This window comes from Schistocerca piceifrons, chromosome 8 (genome assembly GCF_021461385.2).
Source record: "Schistocerca piceifrons isolate TAMUIC-IGC-003096 chromosome 8, iqSchPice1.1, whole genome shotgun sequence".
NCBI classification, from domain to species: Eukaryota; Metazoa; Arthropoda; class Insecta; order Orthoptera; family Acrididae; genus Schistocerca; species Schistocerca piceifrons.
This window is the reverse complement of record NC_060145.1, coordinates 204,094,219-204,118,525: the sequence shown is the minus strand read 5'-3', so window position 1 is coordinate 204,118,525 and position 24,307 is coordinate 204,094,219.

The window sequence follows — 24,307 nt, the reverse complement described above, 5'->3', positions numbered from 1 at the left end:
GTTATGCAACGCACCAGTCCTTGAAACAACTCTACACATAAACAGCACTAGTGCACTTCACAGCTATCCTACCTGTCATGAAGATTTGCATCTATAATCATTTATATACCCACCAATGGTCAATACAGACACACACATGTATACTAGCGGACCCGACAGACATTGTCCAGCATGATATTTGAAGCGATTAGGATATTAAACAAAGAGTGAAATGAAAGACAAATAATATAATAATTTCATTATTCTTTATTTTGAAATACATCAATTTTTCTAAGAACAATTCCTTATAACCAATAATGTTTGTTAAATGTTATCTTAATGCGGGATGATGAACAATATTTTTAGTCAATTCCTGAGGAGTATAAATGAATAAACCTGACGGTTTTCCAACGCGATAACACGCCACATATAATTGGCCATGTGAAAAGACCGGATTTTCTAGATCCAACCCACAAATCGGCATTGATTGAACTTGTGACTTATTAATAGCCATGAAAAATGCCAAGCGAATTGAAAATTGCCGACGTCTGAGTGGAAAGGGTGAGTCTGAAGGGATCATTGGGATTTGTGGCAGGAGAACAACGTCATCTAAAAATTTACCCTTCAAAATTGTTGCTTCAAGAACATTCACCATAATTTTTATGACTAATCTTGTACCGTTGCATAGCTTAGGTGCACTTAAATTCCGAAGAAAAATGCTAGGTGAGCCAGTTTTTAATCGCAAGTTATATGGTGACATTCCTGGTAAATCCAGCGAATTCAAAAGTTCAACAGGATAGTTAACTGCTTCTTCAGGCTCGGTCACAGTGTCGATCGATTTGATCAATATCACATTGTCGGGCAATGAGTGTTGTATTTTGAAGTTAATAGCGTAAACATCGATATTTTTTGCGGCTAAGATAGCTCGTTCACGAAGCCACGCATGATTAACTTAATTAGCTTGTAAATCTGGAAATATTCTTTCAATCAAAGCATCTTTCGTATTTACCACGTTGCAGGAATTGTCTGGCAATTTGATGCATTCTGTGTCTCCATGCAATGGTACTGTTCCATTTCCAAAGTTGAGCAATTGCTCGGATACTGATAGTGCCAAACTTATCTATGGCTAAACGTCAGTACATTACCTCTTAACACAAATATACGTGTTCAGTTGCAAACGTTGCAGTTGAACACGTATATTTGTTTTAAGACGTAATGTACTGATACTTCGCCATAGATAAGGTTGCTTTATACTTGCGTTAATTTCATCCGCATGTGTAGCGCATGGAATGACTAGCATTGTCTGTCTAAAATCACTGGACAGCAGCATTAAGGCACCACCGTAAAGCCTGGTCTAATTATTTAGATCTTTCATCATTCTATCGAGAGCTTCAAGTGAATGCTTGTGGGCCATAGTGCATTCATCCCAGATAATAATTTTGCATTTTTGCAAAACTTTAGCCTTACCGGAATGCTTTTTTATGTTGCACACTGGATCTGGATGTGTGTGAATGTTCAACGACAACTTGAGTGCTGAATGTGCAGTCTGTCCGCCTTCAAGCAAAGTGGCGGCAATACCAGACGAAGCAATTGCTAACGCAATGTGATTTAGTGATCGAATACGAGCAAGTATTAGTGAGGTGAGAAACGTTTTTCGAGTGTCACCTGGTTGGTCCAAAAAAAAAGAATCTTCCTTGTTCTGCTGCAATTGACAAATTAATTCCATTGTATACATCCTTTTGTTCATCAGTGAGTAGTTGCTTATTGTTTTCAACGAAAGTACTTAAGGAGACCGTATTGAACTGTTGTTCGCACTGAAGTTCGCTGTTAATGATGTCTGTTGCTTGGCGGTTAAGTGAGGGCATACCAAAATGAATCAGTGGAATATTCGAAATCAGAATGCCAATATCTTCAATCTTTATTAGCGCCTTGTTATGTACATCCGGCGAAAAATCGACATTGGGATCATGATAAGCGATACGAATGCGATGCAGAATGTCGTCGCTCATGAAATCTTTATATTTGTCCCAGACGACAGAAGCTTCAGATGGAAAACATGTATTTCCCATAAATATACCGTTGTATCCTTCAACCGGAACACCTCGCTTTCGTGGTTCCCACTTTTTTGACTGTTTGTTCCATGTGAAATATCGTGGCACATCAGTATACATTAATGTCTTCGCGAATTGACCGGGAATACCTGGTCGGTTGCATAGCTCGAAAAACTCAGTTACTGTGGTTTTTGGGGCAACTGATGCACGTTGTGGAGCATACTCTTCCGTGAAATAAACACGCTGTTCATTTTCAAGGTGCACGGCCAAATTTATAACAGCAGGGTCTCTTTCGTGAATCGGAAAACCCAAAATACGCCAAACTGCTTCATTGCTGCTGATGTATCGGCCCATTTGATATCGTGTTATTTCATCGTTTTCGTTAACATTGTAAACAGCAAATACAGCCATATCACTGTCCTTACGGACATATTTGCATATGTATTTTGTGGACTTCAGCGAACTGCAGATCTCAATGTTTATGTGTGCTTTGTAGATTGTACACAGCAATGGTGAATAAGGAACCACCCAGTGATTGTCAATGTCAACTGTTGTACCGTGTGACATGTGTAATTGATGTGATTGACCACCATGGCCAGTGTCTCTACGACGATACAATGGATAGCCATCGATATTAATGATTGAATCATTTGTACCGTGTTTTGGAAAACGTTTCGTACATTTTTCATGCACGGCGCCGTCATGTTTATAGCACCGCATGGACCATGGATCATGTTTGCGGTAACAATCTCATACAATGCTTGATCGGTATTCCGATCCGGAATTGCTGCTGAGATAATTTTATCAATTTCTTCAGACTGTATTTTGTCGACCAACCAAATCAAAATATGCGCGTGTGGCAAACCTCGTTTTTGCCATTCAACAGAATACAGCCAGCAACGTGTTTTGTCAAATACAGAGGAATGTATAAACAAGTTCATCAACGATTTTAACTTTTTTCTGAAAACACGTGCAGTGATATAGTGCGATCTATTGCAGTTTGACCTGGCGAAACCGCAAATTAATTTCATTCCATTTCGGATTACACGTAAATGTAATGAACAAATCTGGTCGTCCCTACGCGTGTACAAAAGTCATGGTTTCATGAATATATTCTTCGACATGATGTGGGCTACCAATATATGATGACGGAAGAATATATGAAGTACCGATGTCGTTGATATTAATAATTCCATCTACGTTACCAACAACAGCATCGCGCAAATGAATGTACTCCTAAGCTCGAAGTTTCGCTTGATTATACCTGATGTATCGTAGTCGCACGCTTTCAGTTTTCGCATACATATCAACGATATATTGATGAAACAGTTGGCGGCATCGGAGAATATTATTGTCTTCATTGGCGCGAATCACCAACCTATATGCGTAGAAGTTCATCGCGCTCACTTTCTTGCTGGTTTCTGCATCTGCAAAGTAAAAATATAATGAAGACAAAAAGAAATTAATCGTGCATAAAAATAAAATATTAGGTAATGACATGTGTAGATTGTACCTGCCGCTGGATTTCTTTGACATATAAATGATATCCATCTTGTCCTTCCCAAAATATCAATTGCTATTGCAAAGCGTCGTAAGATCGATGACTGTCTTCAGTCTTATGCACTGTGTTATCTCTGCGTTGGATTTGTATATCTCGATGTTCGAATGCGTAGCCAACAATAACAACTGCAGCTTCATTAATGTTCGGTGCATTATATCGGCCCGCGTGCTGCCCAGATGGTACTTTGTCTGCTTTGGTGACGATCGTATAGTTGTCGTTTTGCAGTCTGTTCGAAACGGTATTGAACAACTGGACCAACTGATTGTGATTCTGTATTTAGGTTTCGGTCTGTTAGTAATATGGTAGTATGAGTATAAGGTACGTTTTAATAAGCATATTTAATGAATTTTACATTTGAATGGCATTGATATACCAACTGAACAAAAAAAGAGAAAAAGATATGAAATAATAATTACCAAACAGACTTCATCCAGCAATTTCCATTCTCGAGTGCTAGAGATTTTTTCCCATCATTTAAGTACTTTAAACTTTACATAGTTTCTCATAGAAGATGCAACGTGGTTTAAAAATCTGTTGCATCAGGAAATGAAGACTTACCCTCCCTCCCACACGTAACACAACAGCATTATACCACAACTCTGTGCCACCTATTGAATACAGACCTTACTTTAGTGCATTAAACCCTCGGGGAACTTCAAATACGATTTTCCCTAGTAGTATTTAGAGTTGCATCGAACTGCTTTTGAATATTGATTTTGACTTCTGAAGATCACATACAATAAATATAAAAAATTAGAAAAGTCCTGACTGAGAAAAAGTCACTTGTGTAAAAGGGGCTGTAGCCAACCAGATACTATGGTAAACTCTCCACATTCTGAGAACAGGAAAAATAAGAAACATGTGCCAACTGACATTGGAAATCGTTGTTTTCACTAAACTAATATGCCTTTTTAACTGCTGAAACAATTTCAGTCAGTCAATAGCCAGTTCTCTTTGTCAAGTTATGGTAAAATGATAGTAAGTTTTGGTTTTCAGCATATTCAGTCTCACATGTGGAAGAGCACTATTACGAAATACCACCAGGCCCTCATGCAACATTTGCAAACAACAAAGCAAAGTTTAAGAAGACACACACACACACACACACAAACACACACGCACACAAAAAACACTTCTAATACATAATGCTGAAAAGAGCAGCAGTTCAAATGTCTACCCAGATACCGAGATTCTGGTTTTTCTCCACTCACTTAAGAGTAGGTCTCTTTTCAGTACGATTATCACCTGATGAAATAATATGTTGAAGGAAAGTATTTTAAGATGCAAAGATAAATACTTAAGGTTTTGACTGTATTGCCAGCACAAATGAGGGTGCAACCTTTGACGTAACTTCGTTTGTTTTACTTATTACAAAATTGTATTATTGTTATTACTTTACATGTGGGGGTGAGTAAGCATCTGGTGTCATTAATGCTGGAATAGTACGAGACAGGATATAAAATAACTACAACTGATACTATGAGAAGGTAGTTTCATTCAGGGAAGGATATTGCATCCAAATTGTTGAATAATTCAGCAGAGATTGCAGAAAATATTTTGTAAAACGAATAAACAGTGATAAGAAATCTGTGTAATTTTCCTCATGGAAATGTATGGTTGAAGCTTTGTGTCATCTAGGTAATGTGTGTAAAAATACTTCATAATCTTGATTTCATGTTGGGGCTAACCGGCACATGTTGTTCAAAACAGGTGAATCCAAAAATGCAAATCGATAATTTTGGCATAATTACTACAAACTCATATTATCATTCATATGGGTAATTACAGAATGTAATGTATTTAATATCACACTGCAGCATTAAGGAAGGACCTTTTCTAAAGATTTCCCATAACTATAGGTGTACACATTTATTTAAATAGTTCTTAGAATTATCTAGTTTCATATTTTAACTGCAAAATAGAGAATCTGCATTGGAAATGTGCATGGTGGTTTTTATATATTTCTACTGTTGTGCCCTGAGGTGATAATATTCACAAATAAACAGAATACAAGCGCTATGAGATAATAATAGCTTAATGCTGATGAACACACATCATGTAGATAGCAAAGCATACCACTTAAAATGAGAAATGTATCCAGTGTAACACATACGGTACAATGAACAGCAAGGAGCAGCAAATAAAATTAACATAATGTGAAAATGGAGACAGAGAACAGGAGAGAAAGTCAATCAGAGTCTGATTAGTCAATAGGCCAAAGTCAAACACCAACTTCATAAAATATTTGTGTGTTTCACACAATATTTATGGACTATATTGTTTACAGTCATGTCGTACAAGGAAGTGAGAGTGCTTTGAAAGCAAATGATTGGACACTGAAATGTCATTTTTAGATTTAAAAATGGACTCCAGATGCAAAGAACATATTGAGGAGCTGAATAATCGATTTACATGATAGTGATAGCAAAGACAATGCAGTTGTTGTAAGTCAGTTATGTTAACTAACTTTCTATATTAAATATATTTTTTTAACCAACTGTCATAAATTAAAAGTCAGTTTTCCAGCTTTTAACACTGAATATTCTGTTATCAGTTGTCATGTTGTTTGAGAAATATTTTGATGTAAAAATCTTCTCCACCTTGTTAGTTCATTTCCTCTAGACACTCGACGGTATGTCCTGTCCATGTCTCGTGAGATATCAGTAGCGTAATGTTGTTTTATACTGCCTATTTACAATTTTCTTGCACTATTAAATCATCTGTACTCAGTAAAAACAATTTTTATACTGCATGAAACTTCTCAAAAAAGAACAACTTAGTGTAACGTAGCATCTGTACTCTGCTTCAAAACACACTTACCCACACTTTGATATTACAGCGTTCAGTACTGTGGTATATAAGACTTAAGCATTCATTTGCTTTTACAATAGACATTAAGTCATTCGGAGAGGAATAGCTTCATTTGATTTGCAGTATTTGTTTTCGGTGAAAAATTAATTAAACTACGTTTTTTTGCTATTCCAGAAGGTACATTGTAGTCCAACAAATTAAAACGTTTTTGAAATATTAATAATTCTGAAAATAATACATTTTTAGTTGGAATCTCTTCATTCCATTTGGTGTTCAATATCGTAAATCATTATTTATTTGTCTCAAATATGTAGCCTGTACAGTTACTTAAAATTTGTTAGCTGTCTAGATTTGTAATTCAGAATTTAAAAAAATTTGATAAAAACATAAAAGGTTATTATTTTGAACTACATAGCTGATAATATGCTCTGACAGCATTCACAACAGAGTAATATGATTAAAAAAGGACACTGCTTATTATGTCACAGAAAAGAATTTAGTTAAAGTATTATTAGTTGAAAATGGGTAATTGTATTTGATGAATAAAGAAGTAGACGATTTTGTCGTATGTATTAAGCCCGTTCCTTCTTCTTCGGCTACGTCATACGTGCTGGCTCTTGCCGTTGACGCCTCTAGCGATTGTACATTTGACTCAGCAATGCGTAGTATGAGTAAGAGGCATTTACCAACTGCAAAAAAAAGTTCGTTAATGTGAACATCATAAACAATAATGTACACAAATAAAATAATTATTTTCTGATGTTATTCCGATGCCTACACATTTCTTATTGAACATACATCTGTTTCAAATACGCGTATGAATTACAGTAGTTCGTAGATGACGCACTTAAACTAACTGTGATTTCGGTTGTTCAGCAATCCTATATGAGCTCCATAAATGTATCTTGAGTCTGTGTTAGTTACGAGGGAACTTCAAACAGCAAGTTACAGTTGATGTCCCCGGCTAAGACCATTGCACAGCAACAGTGGAACATTGTCAGAAAAGAGTATACGTTCCTGGTTTCCTGCAGTCACAGCACTGCTGTGGTGTGGACAACAGGAGCACCGTAATGTGAGAGTGAAATGGCGGGGCAACTCGGGTCGTACTCCAGAGTTGAAGCGTGTGGGACAGTACGATTGTTGTGGACTAAACGTCAAAACTGCACTTAGGAATTCTGGCTGTATAGTAACAAAATGAAATTTAATGTTCAGTGAACTATTCAAAAGATACTACTTGGCCTGCCATAATAATGTGTAACTTTATCTCTGATGTCTCTTCACTGTTATTTATGTATTCCATGGATAATTTGAACTATTCTTTCACTGATGTGTCCGGAACGAGTTAGCCTACATTACATAGGCTTCAAAAAATATGTATCGATAGAAATAATGATAGATGAATGAAAGACATGTCATGTGATACGGAACCCCTTGCAATTGAATACACAACCGTTTCATGTTGTTCAAATACGGTATAAGAGAAACTGATATTATCTAATTTGCGTCATTACGTCTTAACAGTCATCTTGCTTGCTATTATCGGTCAGAGATGGAGAGAATATGTGTAACATGGTTACCTACCAATCTACACAGCCGAAGGTCTGGGGTTCGAGCTCCTGATCCTCAGTTCTTATATCACTTCATTCACATCTGCCCGTGTTTATCAGTGTGAAAATCGACGAGCTGCACTGTTGTTCGGAATTCCGTGCATACCCTAAGTCCCGCTGCCCCTTACTGCGTGGATCATTTTAAAATTGGGATGAAAGCAGGACTCTAGGGTCAAGTGTACGCAGGATACCAAGTTGCCTCCACTCACTGCTCACCATGCTTCAGCCTGGTGGTTGATGTATAGCCTATGAGCTCATCATGATCCGGCATTTGCTTTTAACACAGTCCATCGGCGCACATTCTGAATAGAGACAATGAATGCTTTCTGAGGAGCAATCTTCAGTGTTTAAGAGAGCACTCTGTTAAGTCACCGACCCTTGCTGCTAACACCAGAGGCAGTGCAGACAATACTGGCCAAGTTACGCCTATTTGCTGCGACGTCGTAGGGTGCTGAGTACGTGCTTCCACAGCTGCAGCGACCGAGAGAGCGGAAAACGCGTGGTGTCAGAGCATTCCAGTGAGGCTAGCACCTTGCCGTACGCTGCTACTGTTGGTTACCGTGAATAGTGACCGTGTATTGGGGACCAACATATGCTTGTTTGCTATTAGTGTTTTATTACAGTCTTTGGGCGCAGCAAGCCATCTGTCATCTAGCCACGACTCATCCATCTCCGAAGGATTACTGTCAGGTCTGATCCTGACGTCTACAACCCAATACCGTCAGCTAACGTACTGACCGGTTGCTGGATGATTACAATACTGACTCAATTCTATTGAGATGTCTTTTAGAGACTGTTGGCATTGTCACCTGAGGATGTTCTACTAGCACAATCGGTCATAACGGTATGAAATTTTAAAAATACTACCCGAGGTGACTTCTGATTTATATTAGCGTGGATTATCTTACGTTAGCCATTATTATTGACTCAGTTGAGACAGTAGTATACCAACCGTGAGGAACGCTTCCTTGTCGATGGGGTAGAGGTGTCCGGCGGTGAGAACCAGCGGCTTCTGTGAGCGACTGATGATTATCCTCAGAGCACGCTTGAAACGCTCACTAGCGTCCACCCAAGAGCTGCTGTATATTGCTGCCGAAACCGCCTCTGCCTGTTGGAAACAGTAAGCACTACTGCGTAGATGTTTTAGCAATTTTGTTATTTTATATTTGGCTTAGAGTACATATTTGAGAAGTGTACTGAAGTGACAAAAATAGTGATCAGAACATGTACAGTTGGTCGTGGAATCGCGTACAGGGCAGAGCACTGCCCTAGCAGTCATTTGTACTCAGCTGATTCATGTGAAAAGGTTTCCGAAGTGAGTGTGGCTCCACAACAACAGTTAACAGTCTTTGAACGCAGAATGGTAGTCGGAGCTAGAAGCATGGGCTATTCCATTTCTGAAACTATTACTTGATAGAGAAAGACATCCACTGTAGAGGCAGGTGACCGTTCAAATTTGACACAACTTTGAAAATCGAACAGTTCTTTACTAAGCGTTACACGTTTCAAAATATTATCATAATACTGGAGCTGTGAAGTGAAACGTACAAGAAAATTAGTGACAGAAAAGATGTACATAAGTGCGCGTTAAAGTATTCTAATATATATAAGAATTTCAATGAGTATGTACTTACATTAAAAGCAAACTTTAGTACAAACTTCAAGAAAGTGAGCACATAGAAGGAATGCAATATAAATCTCATCTCTTGTAGCGATATTTGACAAGTTGTCTATTCGAATAGAACCAGTGCAAAACTAAGTGTAGTGATTAAACTATCAAAGAGGTCAACGATGGCCTTTCATACCGCATCCAATAACATGGCTGGAATGGTTGGCAATGCGATATTTGGCGCCCGATTGACCCATCTAGAGTCAGTAGGAAGAACTTTACTTTATGATAAGTGAGGACTGAAAGTAAATTTTCAAAAGGCTGACTACCTACTCATTGGACAAATGCAGAAAGCACAGTGGTAGATGGCCAGCATATAAAGATATGTAAAGAATTTAAATGTTTGAAGAATAACCTAAGAAGACTGAAAAAATAATCAGGGAATGCAGCAACAAGTAGTTTATGCGTAAACAGCTACCCAGGAGCTACACTCCCTGTTATCGTCTTCTAAGATGAGTTGGAAATTAAGAGGATACGCTGTATATCTATTGTGGAGCTTATAATGATCCACATATGCGAGTGTTATGAGCTCAGAGGAAAAATAAAAAGAAATTGAGGGTTGGAGAAATGAACTATCTCAAAAGGTCGTATAGAGTGCCTCGTATGGACCAAGGGACTAGGAGTAGTCTCTTTCATTAGCAATCAAAACGTTCTCGGTCCCGGGATCAAAACTCGCCATCGCTTAAGTTTTGATTAATCAGCATGGGCGGCCGAAGGCACCATCATTCTGCGATTCCCTTGTCAAAGAAGGCTGAGGAGCGGACACAGGCCCAGGGCACTCACTATCTTATCCTTCGAGTAGGAAACTGCCCCTAAAGGAGGAAGAATCAGCAACCATCAACGGCATGAGGAGGCAGAAGGCAATTGAAACCACTGCCTTAAAGACACATAACGTGTCTCCACAGGACATTTGGCCTCTAATTGGAAATGTGTTAAGATGATCTCTCTGTGGGCAAAAGGTTCCAGAATAAATATACTCCCTAATCTGATGTCCGGTAGGTGAATTCCAAGGGGAGGTGACCATGAGAAAAAGACTGAATAATCAACCAAAGAATAAAGTTCTATGAATTGGGGCCTGGAATGCGAGAAGCTTGAACGTGGTAGGGAAGCTAGAAAATCTTAAAAGGGAATTTCTAAGACTCAACCGTGGTATAGTACGGCTCAGTGAAATGAAATGGAAAGAAGAGAAGGTTTTCTGGTCAGATTAATATAGGGTAATATCAACAACAGCAGTATATGGTATAACGGGAGTAGGATTCGTTATGAATAGGAAGTTACTGCAGAGAGTGTGTTACTATGAACAGTTCAGAGATACGGTTGTTCTTGTCAGAATCGACAGCAAATCCACACCAAGAACGATAGACCAGGTATACGTGCCGACGTTGCAAGCTGAAGGTGAAGAGATAGTGAAAGTATATAAGGATATTGAAAGGGTAATACAGTACGTAAATGGAAATGGAAATCTAATAGTCGTGCGCGACTGGAATGTAGTTAAAGGGGAAGGAGCAGAAGAAAAGTTTACAGCACAACACGGGTTTCCGACAAGGAATGAAAATAACAAAGACTTGTTGAGTTCTGCAATAAATTTCAGCTAGCAATAGCGAATACTTTGTTCGAGAACCACAAGCGGAAGAGGTTCGCCTGGAAAATACTGGATGATATGTGAAATTTTCAGTTAGAATACATCTTGGTCGAGCAGAGATACCGAAATCAGATACTCGATTGGAAGGCGTACCCAGGAGGCAATATAGACTCAGATCACAATGTAGTAGGGATGAAGAGTAGACTGAAGTTTAAGACATTAATCAGGAAGAATAAGTAGGGAGAAAAGTGGGGTACATAAGTACTAAGGAATGACGAGATAAGCTTGAAGTTCTCTGAGGCTGTAGATACAGCACTGAGGAATAACTCACTAGGCAGTAGACTTGAAGAGAAAGGGACATCTCTAGAAAGGGCAATCACAGATGTTGCAAAGAAGAACATAGGTACAAAGAAGGTAACGGCGAAGAAACCATGGGTAACAGAAGAAATACTTTCGCTGATCGATGAAAGAAGGAAGAACAAAAATGTTAAGTGAAATTCAGGAATGTCGAAATACAAACTACTGCACAATGAAACAAATAGGAAATGCATGGTCGCTAAGACGAAGTGACTTTATGAAAAATGTGAAGAAAGTGAGAAAGAAATGATTGTTGAAAGGACTGACTTAGTATATACGGAAGTCAAAACAACCTTTCGTGAAATTAATAGCAAGGGTGGTAACGTAAGGATTGCCACTGGAGAGGAGAGAGAGGAAAGGTGGAAACAGTGCATTGAAGGCCACTGGGAGGGGAATGATTTGTCTAATGTGATAGAACAGGAAACAGGAGTCGATTAGAAGCGAAAGTGTTATAATCAGGATTATAATGAGCTTTGGAGGACATGCGACCAAATAAAGCAGAAGGGATAAATAATATTCCACCAAAATTTCTAAAATCATTGTTGGAACTGGCAACAAAACGAATATTCATGTTAGTGTGAAGAATGTATGACTCTGGTGACACATCATGTCACTTTTGGCAAAATCTCATCCACGCAGTTCCGAAAACTGCAAGAGCTGACAGATGCGAGTATTATTGCACTATCAGCTTAACAGCTCATGCATCCAAGTTGCTGATAAGAATAATACACAGAAGAATGGAAAAGAAAATTGACGATGTGGTAGATGACGATGACTTCGGGATTAGGGAAGGTAAAGGCAACAGAGAGGCAATTCTGACGTTGCAGTTGATAAAGGCTGACAGAGAAAGGAAGACATCAAAAGCGGACTAGCACTGGCAAAAAGGACATTCCTGGCGAAGAGAAGTCCTCTAGTATCAAACATTGACGTTGATTTGAGGAAGAAGTTTCTGAGAAAGTGCGTTTGAAGCAAAGCATTCTATGGAGGTGAAACATGGACTGTGAGATAAACAGAACAAAAGACAATCAAAGCATTTCAGATATGGTGCTACAGACGAATGCTGAAAATTAGGTTGATTAGTAAGGTAAGATATAAGGAGCTTCTGCGCTGATCGGCGAGGAAAGAAATATATGGAAAACACAGAAAAGGGAAAGGAACAGGATGACAGTACATTTGTTCAGACATCAGACAACGACTTCAGTGGTACTCGAGAGAGCTGTAGAAGGCAAAAACGATAGAAGAAGAGAGACACTGGAATACATCCAGAAAAAAAGAGATCACGTGGAAATAGAACTAATAGGGAAATAATCGAGACTCAACGAAGCATGACAGGTAGAACAGAAGAAAGGGTCTCTCCTGTGGACATACAACACATTGACGGACGACAGATGGCCATAGCAAACTTTGATGTACCATCCTTAGAGGAGAAAGACATTACGAAGACCGAATGTTAGATGGAGTAAATGTGGCTATGAAAAAAAGAGGAATGGTAGAAGGCGACGAAGCGTTAGAAGATAGAATCAGAAGGCGGCCGATATGAGGAATTCAACGACAGATGTATGAACGCCTGAAGAAGAAGGAATTATTTCTCACTTACGGGAATAAACCGAAGAACACGTAATACACTCATGTAGTTAGCCCCTGGTAGCTGAGTGGTTAGCGCAGATATCTTCAGCTTGCGACATCGGCATGTATACATGAACTATCGTTGTCGGTGTAGGTGTGCTGTCGATTCTGATAAGAAATGTTCACAGCAACACACTCTCTGCTCTGCCTTTATACTGATAACGAGTCCTACTCCCGTTGTACCATTTTCTGCTGCTGTTGATGTTATCCTGTACTCAAAACGGCAGATATTGAAGGAGATAGGACCTCGATAAAAGAACCAGAGACTGTAGAAGGTTTCAGATGGGAGCATTAGGCAACGATTGACCAGAACAGGGGGAAGGAATATAGCAGAAGAAGAATGGGTGGCTTTGACTTACTAAATCATGAAGACAGCAGAGGATCAAGCAGGCAAAAAAGAACAAGAGGTTGTAGAAATCCTTGGGTAACACAAGATATATTCAATTTAACTGATGAAAGGAGAAAATATAAAAATGCAATAAAAGAAACAGGTGAAAGGGAATATAGACCGATTGGAAATGCAAAATGGCTGGGAAGAAATGGATAGAGGACAAATTTAAAGATATAAAAGCATAAGGGGTAAGATAGATATTGCCAACAGGAAAATTAAGGAGATCTTTGGAGAAAAAGACAACCACCTGCATGAATATCAAGAGCTCAGATGGAAAACCAGTCCTAAGCAGAGAGGGGAAAGCAGAAAGGCCGAAGGAGTATATAGAGATTCTGTACAAGGGAGATGTATTTGAGGGCAATACTATAGAAATGGAAAGAGGGCTTTGAGGGAGACAGGATATTCCGTAAACAATCTGACAAAGAACTGAAATACTTAAGTCGAATCAAGGCCCTGGAAATAGAAAAGATTCCGTTATGGTTACTGATAGCCTTGGGAGAGCCGGTCATGACAAAACTCTGCAGTATGGTGAGTAAAATGTATGAGGCAACGGAAATACCCTCAGACTTGAAGAAGAATATAATAATCCCAATTCCAAAGAAAGTAGGTGCTGACAGGTGTGAAAATTACTGAACTATCAGTTTTCTAAGTCATGACTGCAAAATACTAACACGAGTCCTTTACAGAGGAACGGAAAAACTGGTAGAAGCCAATCTCGGGGAAGATCTGTTCGGATTCCGAAGAAATTAAGAAAACGCGAGGAAATACTGATCCTACGACTTATCTTAGAAGATAGGGTAAGGAAAGGCAAACCTACGTTTCTAGCATTTGTAGACGTAGAGAAACTTTTGCGAATGTTGACTGGAATACTCTCTTTCAAACTCTAAAGCTTGCAGGGGTAAAATACAGGGAGCGAAAGGGTACTCACAATTTGTACAGAAACCAGATGTCAGTTATAAGAGCCGAGGGGCACGAAGCGGAACCGGTGGCTGAGAGGAGAGTGAGTGAGACCGGCTTGTAGCCTATCCTCGATGTTATTCTGTCTGTATACTGAGCAAGAAGTAAAAGAAATATTGGAGTGGGAATTGAAGTTCACGGAGAATAAATAAAAATTTTGACGTTTGCCGATGACATTGTAATTCTGTCACAGACAGTAAAGGACTTGGAGGAACGGCTGATTGGAATGGACAGTATCTTGAAAAAAGGATATCAGATGAACATCAACAAAAACCACACGAGGATAATGGAAAGTAGCCGAATTAAATAAGCTGATTCTGAGGGAATTTGATTAGGAGTTGAGACAGTTAAAGTAGTAAATGAGTTTTACTATTTGGGAAGTAAAATAACTGATGATGGTCGAGTTATGGAGGATATAAAATGTTGACTGGCAATGGCTAGGAAAACGTCTCTGAAGAAGAAAAATTTATGAACATCGAGTATAGATTTAAGTGTCAGGGAGACCTCATTGAAGGTATTTGTATGGAGTATAGCCATGTGTGGAGCTGAAACACGGACGATAAACAGTTTACACAAGAAGAGAATAGAAACTGTTGAAATGTGGTGCTCCAGAAGAATGCTGAAGGCTAGGTGGGTGGATCACGTAACTAATGAGGAGGTACTGAATGGAACTGGGCAGAAGGGAAATTTGTGGTACAAAAGACTTGATCGTATGGTAGGACACATTCTGAGACATCAAGGCATCATCAATTTAGTACGGGAAGCGCGCGCGGGAGAGGGGGGGGGGGGGGGTAAAATAAAGGGAGGCCAAGAGATGAATATAGTAATCAGATTCAGAGGATGTATGTTGCAGTGGTTACTCGGAGATGAGGCTTGCACAAGGTAGAGCATCATGGAGAGCTGCATGAAACCAGGCTTTGGGGAACAGACAACAACAATAAAAACATTAAGAAAATTAGTAAACTCAACGCGATTCCGAGGAAATTCAAAACCAAATGACTTGAAATCTAAGAAAATAACCAGTGACATTTATTTAAAGTACATATGAAATTATAATACAGTACACAATTGTTTGTGATGAGTATTAAGGTAAATCATATTTTGTCACTACCTAATGGAAACCCCTTCAGTCATGAAGTCCTCTTCCAACACTTGCTTAATAAAGTTGACTGAATTCTCCTCATTTCACCCGAGGGAACATCTTCAAAACCCGCGACGGACAATGTGTTTTCAATCTCGCTCTCGTTTGAAATTGTGCAAAACTACACAAGTTTTCATTTTATCTGTACGATAGTCAGGATCCAAAATAAATGGGCGATGGAAGATTCTCAATTTGTTTGTAAGTATTTAAAAGTACATTATACGTCTCTGAGAACTATGCGAAGCAACCCCTATGAGATAATAGGAACGCACTTGTTCTCAGGTAGATCCATGGAGCCATTAATGATAGATCTCCACAGTTGACAGATTCGGAAAACGTTAGAATCGCACTCGATTGCATACGCTTTTCGGTATTCAGCATCAGCTATTGCCTTCAGAACTATAGAATATGCTATATAGTTGTTGTGCGTCGATTTGACAGGGTAGACGATTCTTGTATGTTTTCCATCAACGGCCCCCAAGTAATTCGGGAAATCAGTGAGAGTTCCAGATATATGGGCAACTGATACCCATTTCTTCTTATTATGAAAGAAACTGGCCTCATTCATCTGCATAAAGGAAGCAGAATAGATCAACCGTAGTGCTGTCTTACATCCCTCACATGTATTAGAAGCATAATCATGCAAAAATTGCGAGTTCAGACCTTATGACTTACTTGGAAAAGTTTACCACTCTTCAGAAAAAGCAGCTTGGGTTTTGAGAATGCTGATAGTGTGAAACTCAAAGTGAGTGATAAAAACAAAGCAGTAGGCTTTTAGCAGAAATATTGACCCTTAGACAATGTGTCTAATAGTGTACTGGAATTACGACAGTACGCCATCTTAGGCACTGCATAACATTAAAACACTTCATAATGGCATTGCAAAGCCGAAATCATGATCGTGTACATGTAACACTGCAAATAAAAAACAGTCTATTGGCGGTACTGACTTTAAAGAAATATAGTATGAGTGTAGCTCCACATCATAAAAAAATTGTGAAGTCTTACTCTCCATGCATGATATCCTCAGTGCCAGCGTTACAGAAAGCCAGGTTTATTTGATATTTCTGTGCTTCCGGCAACCTTCTGCTTCAGTGACGCATTGATGTTTCATAAAGAAAACACTATCCAATCCTATTTCTAGAAAGATTTACGACAGTCGAAAGTTTCCTGAAGGACAAGATGGAGCGCAGTATTCTGGACTGAGAGTCATCTTCAAATGGTGAAGTGTTACCTGCTGTGCCCCAAGGGTGTGTAGTAAGAGAAACGCTGTTCGTGTTCCACTTCAATGATTTGGCTGTAAGCCTAGAGAAACTAAAGTTCCTGAATACTGCACACCTTTCTGGTCAGTGAGTAAGGAAGTGTTGTCTAAGTGCATATCATCTTTCTGTCTAGTGTTCACTGAGTGAATGTTACAATTTCCTCCGAATGAGGCAATCTTGTCACTAACGCATCGGAAGATGAAATATGTGTGCAGAAATTACAGAATTAGATTCTTGAGACATCTCAAGGACGACCAACACCAAGCTCACGTACTTACACCATAGATTAATCTGACAGCGGTTTTCTGAGAAAAGAATGTTCTGAGTGGACGCATGGAGCCCCCTAAACATAACACCATACGAGATAACATAGTGAAAGTAAGAAAAGTAAACAAGCGTACGAGTTTCAGTGTCAGACACAGCGGAGGTTATTCCTAAAGTGAAGAGAGCAGCATTCAGTTTCTGTACAAGATCTTGAGCACGGTACCTCCAAGTCTTTCCACCTACAGTCAGTTCCAAAAATCTACAATGGTCGACTTCACTGACGTATGATCACCTTGGCACAATCAAATTTCGATAACAAGCGAACCATTGTTGAACTTACGCAAATGTATTGCTAATTCCTCACAATGAAATGGTTCTGTTAAATCAAAGGACATACGTTCAGTCTTTAGCCAGCCACCTAGATCTGCTAAAGCTTCACACATAAAAAAATATATTGCATTTTCTGTGGATCAGTGCGTAATTTGTAATGTGTTAGGTGCTGGAACGCACATCTTCACAACCATACAAACGCTCCTCCCCCATCACTCGCCCGTCAGAAGAATCACAAGTTCCGATTATTTCAATGTTTGTGATAAACCTTACAATAAGAAATAATTTTATAAAGTATTTTGTTTTTAAATTCAAGTTTTTCAAAAATAATTTCTTATAATCAAAACAATGAACAACAAGATTTAATGTGAACTACAGGTGCTACCTTGTCTGTCGCTGTAACACTGTCCCTCTGTTTTCTAGTGTGCTCTATACATATGACACAAGTGTTCATGACCATAATGTCATACATTTTCAACTGGTTCCGGCCCCAGCGTTCAAGTAACTGAGGTGTAGCTGCTTGGTGAACATGTGTCCAGTATTAATTAATAAAGCAATTACCGATGACCCGCCGAGTTCATGCAAAATTCCAACTTCCCGAAGAGTTAGGAAAAACTAAACATGTGTGAAATGACACACGGAGTTACTACATCTTCGTGATTTCATGAGAAAATCATGCCTCAACGAAAATCGCATTTGTTTTATTAATTACAACCCCAATTTACGTATTATATCCAAGGCTCTCTCTCTCTCCTATTTCGCGATACTACAAAACAAGCTTCCCTTTTTTCTACTTTTTCGATGTCCTCCGTTGATCCTGTCTAACGCGGATCCCACACTGCACAGCTGTACTCCAGAAGAGGATGTACGAGCGTGATGTAAGTAGTCTCTTTAATACACCTGTTGCGTTTTCTCAGTGTTCTGTCAATAAATCGCGTCCTTGGTTTGCTCTAGCCACAACATTATCTATGTGATCCTTCCAACATAAGCTATTCGTAATTGTAATCCCTAAATATTTCGTTGAATTTATAGCCTTTGGATCTGTGTGGATTATCGTGTAACCGAAACTTAGCGGATTCCTTTTGGTACTTATGTGGATGACTTCACACTTTTCATTATTTAGAGTCAATTGGCACTTTTCGCTCCTTACAGGTACCTTGTTTAAATTGTTTTGCAATTAGTTCTGTTCAGCTGATGACTTTACAAGTCGGTAAACGACAGCATCATATGCAAACAATCCTACACTCCTGGAAATGGAAAAAAGAACACATTGACACCGGTGTGTCAGACCCACCATACTTGCTCCGGACACTGCGAGAGGGCTGTACAAGCAATGATCACACGCACGGCACAGCGGACACACCAGGATCCGCGGTGTTGGCCGTCGAATGGCGCTAGCTGCGCAGCATTTGTGCACCGCCGCCGTCAGTGTCAGCCAGTTTGCCGTGGCATACGGAGCTCCATCGCAGTCTTTAACACTGGTAGCATGCCACGACAGCGTGGACGTGAACCGTATGTGCAGTTGACGGACTTTGAGCGAGGGCGTATAGTGGGCATGCGGGAGGCCGGGTGGACGTACCGCCGAATTGCTCAACACGTGGGGCGTGAGGTCTCCACAGTACATCGATGTTGTCGCCAGTGGTCGGCGGAAGGTGCACGTGCCCGTCGACCTGGGACCGGACCGCAGCGACGCACGGATGCACGCCAAGACCGTAGGATCCTACGCAGTGCCGTAGGGGACCGCACCGCCACTCCCCAGCAAGTTAGGGACACTGTTGCTCCTGGGGTATCGGCGAGGACCATTCGCAACCGTCTCCATGAAGCTGGGCTACGGTCCCGCACACCGTTAGGCCGTCTTCCGCTCACGCTCCAACATCGTGCAGCCCGCCTCCAGTGGTGTCGCGACAGGCGTGAATGGAGGGACGAATGGAGACGTGTCGTCTTCAGCGATGAGAGTCGCTTCTGCCTTGGTGCCAATGATGGTCGTATGCGTGTTTGGCGCCGTGCAGGTGAGCGCCACAATCAGGACTGCATACGACCGAGGCACACAGGGCCAACACCCGGCATCATGGTGTGGGGAGAGATTTCCTACACTGGCCGTACACCACTGGTGATCGTCGAGGGGACACTGAATAGTGCACGGTACATCCAAACCGTCATCGAACCCATCGTTCTACCATTCCTAGACCGGCAAGGGAACTTGCTGTTCCAACAGGACAATGCACGTCCGCATGTATCCCGTGCCACCCAACGTGCTATAGAAGGTGTAAGTCAACTACCCTGGCCAGCAAGATCTCCGGACCTGTCCCCCATTGAGCATGTTTGGGACTGGATGAAGCGTCGTCTCACGCGGTCTCCACGTCCAGCACGAACGCTGGTCCAACTGAGGCGCCAGGTGGAAATGGCATGGCAAGCCGTTCCACAGGACTACATCCAGCATCTCTACGATCGTCTCCATGGGAGAATAGCAGCCTGCATTGCTGCGAAAGTTGGATATACACTATACTAGTGCCGACATTGTGCATGCTCTGTTGCCTGTGTCTATGTGCCTGTGGTTCTGTCAGTGTGATCATGTGATGTATCTGACCCCAGGAATGTGTCAATAAAGTTTCCCCTTCCTGGGACAATGAATTCACGGTGTTGTTATTTCAATTTCCAGGAGTGTAGAATGCTACTAAGATCGTCTTCTGACTCGTTTGGACGAGAAACAGCAGAGGATATATAACACTTTCTTAGGGGACGTCAGATATTACTTTGGTTTTACTCGATGACATTACGTTACTTAATAAGAATTCTGTTACGTAAAGCGCTATTGTAACACGATAACGCTCGTCCCCATACGAGCTGCAAAACCATGGCTGCTATCGCTGAAATGGCATTTCAGGTACTGCAAAAACCGCCATATTCACCTCACTTGGCCCTATAATTACTATAAGCCATCTTAATTTTACTTTGTTGAATTGTTTCGCGTCCACCTCAAGACAGCAGCTCGCAGTTCATTGAAGTCCACAGAGAAAGATGTCCGAGCTGGGGTTCGTTCACAGCAGCGAATAGTAGGTATACAGGCAACCGGAAGTCAGGATAACACGGCGAGTGTGGCAGTACCTCGAACACAATTTCGTAAGGGCAACCATGGTTTTTCGACTATTATGTGGAGGAGAGTTGTCGCTTTACTCCCACGGACATCAGCAGTCTGTTTACATCCACAATGTTTACGACTCCATCCACAAAACCGAGTTGCCTGAGGTGTCCACGATGATCACACTCGATGTTGTCAGATCACATAATGACAGCACTTGGGAAAATGAGTTAGAAGGGATAGCCCTTCTGATGACTAACCTGCAATCTGCAGTTAGACCTAAGTATTGCATATTTACAAATGTAATGACGTGGCAAATGGCGCACCTTCACTCATGGGGAGAAATGAATCCTAAATCAATATGAAAGAACCCTCGTATTTAGAGTAACTGAAATTAGTGACTGGGTGGACAGCAAAGGAAATAAGCGTTAGGATAAAAACGACCTAAGGTTTCTTGACAAAATGAATAGTTACCAAAACTCCCCATGTTTGTGAAGAGAAAAGCGTATCACGAATGGTTTTTAACAGTCTTGATATTGAGTCCTGGATTTTCAGTGTCAAAACCATCAAAAACTCAGTCTTGCTCAGGAGGGACAAATGCATCACGAAACAGACTACAGCTGAACATGTAACTATGATTGTTATGAAAATGAAACGGAAGTGAATGAGACATGTAATTTGGCAAATGGATGGTAGATGGTTCTATAAATTCTATGCTCAGTGCCGCGAGGTAAGAAAAATATTATATGACGACCTAATGGAAGGTGGATAACTGACACTAGAAAACGTGCAGGAGCGACTAGAAGCATGGAAACAACTGGACCAGGCCTAACTCCAGCAGTGGATATCTAAAGGCTAATGATGACGAAGATAGTGATGATGAGGTACCTCAACCGTACAAAGATCGAATGTTTATGTCGTAAGTTCAATAAAGTCCAATTTTTAAATTATTTGTTATATATATTAGTTCCGTTCTCTAATAGAGTGACAGTACATAAGTAATTATTCACTTCCAGGCGAAGTGAGAAGAACATTGTAGAATTTCGTGACAGTGTGACAGTTAGCCCAATGAGAACAGTTCATTACCGTTCTCAACAATTGGTCTTGAGATGTTCTTCAGTAAGGAGAATTCTACGATGTGATCACCATTACCACCACTAAAAAATTCAGTGATCTGCCAAATTTTCCACGAAACAATCCAGCTGCTCCATGAGCGGTTTCCGGTTTGCCTCATTCGCGCAATGGCCACCAAGGTCGTAGGACTTAATTCCTTGTGACTTTTTCATTGGAGGTCGTTTCAGTTAACGTGGCATGCCAATGAACTCCGAAACATCCATGACTTGAAGGAGTAAATTCGACGACCTGTCAGAGAAATGGATGTGGAATCTTATTGTGCAATCATAGGCAATTTGATGGACAGCGCTATTGCAGTAGAGGTCATACGCCTCATGTTTTTCATACATTATATGAAAGGTTAGATGAACATGTTTACGTATTTTGTTTGTGTTTTACGTAGAAATAATTTTCCTACTTTGATGTATCAAAACAGGCTCTCTTTCTGAGGCACCCGTCATTGGTTTCAGAAAACTGATAGCGTTAATAAACAAAACACTCTGGTTTGCGTTCCAGAGAGATATGAACCTCACATCATCTGAATGACTGTAGAGGACATTGCCGACAAAAGCAGCGACACAAGTTGGTATATCAGTGCTCGAGGTTGATCCCATGCTCACCTGTGCTGTTACATTAGTCGCTGCCCAACAATAAAGATACAGCTGGCCGACAGGAATTGTAAGGAAAGATGCGCATTTCAGTACCGCACTGAACTCTTCACTCTGCGAAAAATCAAAAGACATACTTAAGAATCTGAAAAAAAGTGTGGCTTGAATCACGTACACAGAAAGACAGCAACAAACTGAAAAAATCGTTGTTCTTGGTTACGGGTCTTGTGAATTTATTACAATAAGTAGTTTGCTTTTGTGTTCGTTCTACTCTCTTCAATGTACTTGAAAGTGAAGATCCTCCTGCTATCCTACTAAATCATTGTTTTATCCGCAGAAGGTGAAAATCCTGCACACTAACTGGACACATATCTTCTTTCTTTCAACTTTCTCCACATTTCCTAACAAATATTGTCTAGCGTAGCTCTCTACCAACACTATGTTACTGATTGTTTCGAGAATACTCCAAGACACAGAATAATTCTATGCACGTATACCACCCCAAAAATTTCTTACATCAGTTTCACTTTATTTTTATAGATTGAAGATGTATGATTAGCATTCCTGAGGGGAAAAATAACGAAGGTGACGTCATCCATGGTTGTACCCAACCCTTCCATTGCAACACTGGAGTAAATGTCATTATAACACAGTACCATTTTATTTCGAGCCATTATTACCGAGCCCTGCATATCTTTGACTGTCAGTGTAGTTAGCTTCCAGAGACATTTGTACACATAGACCATCGATGTAGTCACATTCATTCTACACGCTGACTATTAGAAAATATAAAAGACACAACAGAAATTTTACGAATCTCACTTATGCTATAGATTTTGCTTAGGCCTTACTTCAGCATTAGACTTATGTGTCGATTAGTTACAATATATTTTGAAGAATTATCAGAGAAAAATGTTTAATTTATCATTGTGGAAGTACCTATGCAGAATGCATTCTCAGGCAACGTATTTTTCCCGTGATTTAAAGGAATAAATGATATGTAGTTAACTACATGTGCATCACATACACTCAATATTGAATTACTTAAGTAAGAAAAATGATTGCAATCCCAAACAGTGGTTAATTTAAAACATGAAATGTAATTTTTCGTAATCTTAATCTAGGAGGCTGAACTTTTGAGTCGACATTCAGACTATTCTACTTAGTTGTTAGATTGACAGTTTTACACATTCGGATTATTCAGTTTAAACTTAATTATCGCACTGAATCATAGCACTCAAAATCAAAGTACAATTGTCGTTATTCTTGTACTACACGGATTTTTATATCTAGCTATTCCCAGCCATGTGTGGCTGCAGTTCAGTCTTGTTAAAAGGAAAAGAGTGAAAAGGGAACACGTTTCCAATGTGTATGAGAATTAGATGTACGTCCTCCTTCTCCACCTTTTATCACTCAGTATCCCACTCCCCCTCTCTTTGTCCACTTCCTCTTCCTTACCCCTCTCTCTCTCTCTCTCTCTCTTAAAAATACCTCTTTCTCTCTTCTCCTGCCCTTCTCTCTCCATCTCTTGCTGCCCCCTCTCTCCGCCCCTCTTTCTGTCCATCACCTCCTCTTCCCTTTCCCTGCCTATCTGCCCCTCCCCTTCTCACTCTATCTCCTCTAGCCGCTTTCTCTACCCCTCTCTCTCTGTCTATCTGCACCTCCCCTATGTTCATCTTCTCCTCGTCCTTTCTCTCCTTCTTTCCCCTGTCTTTGTCTCCTATTTCCCAATGAATATTACATATACGCATTAAATGTGGCACTCTAGAAGGTACATAGAAACACACATGTATTCGAATGCAACATTGTGTCCCAATTTCATAGCTGGCAGTGAATAGGAAATTTAAGACTTTGAACCGACGAACACTTACATTTTTGTTTGTGTTTATGTATGTTATATCATTATTTCTACAGATCTA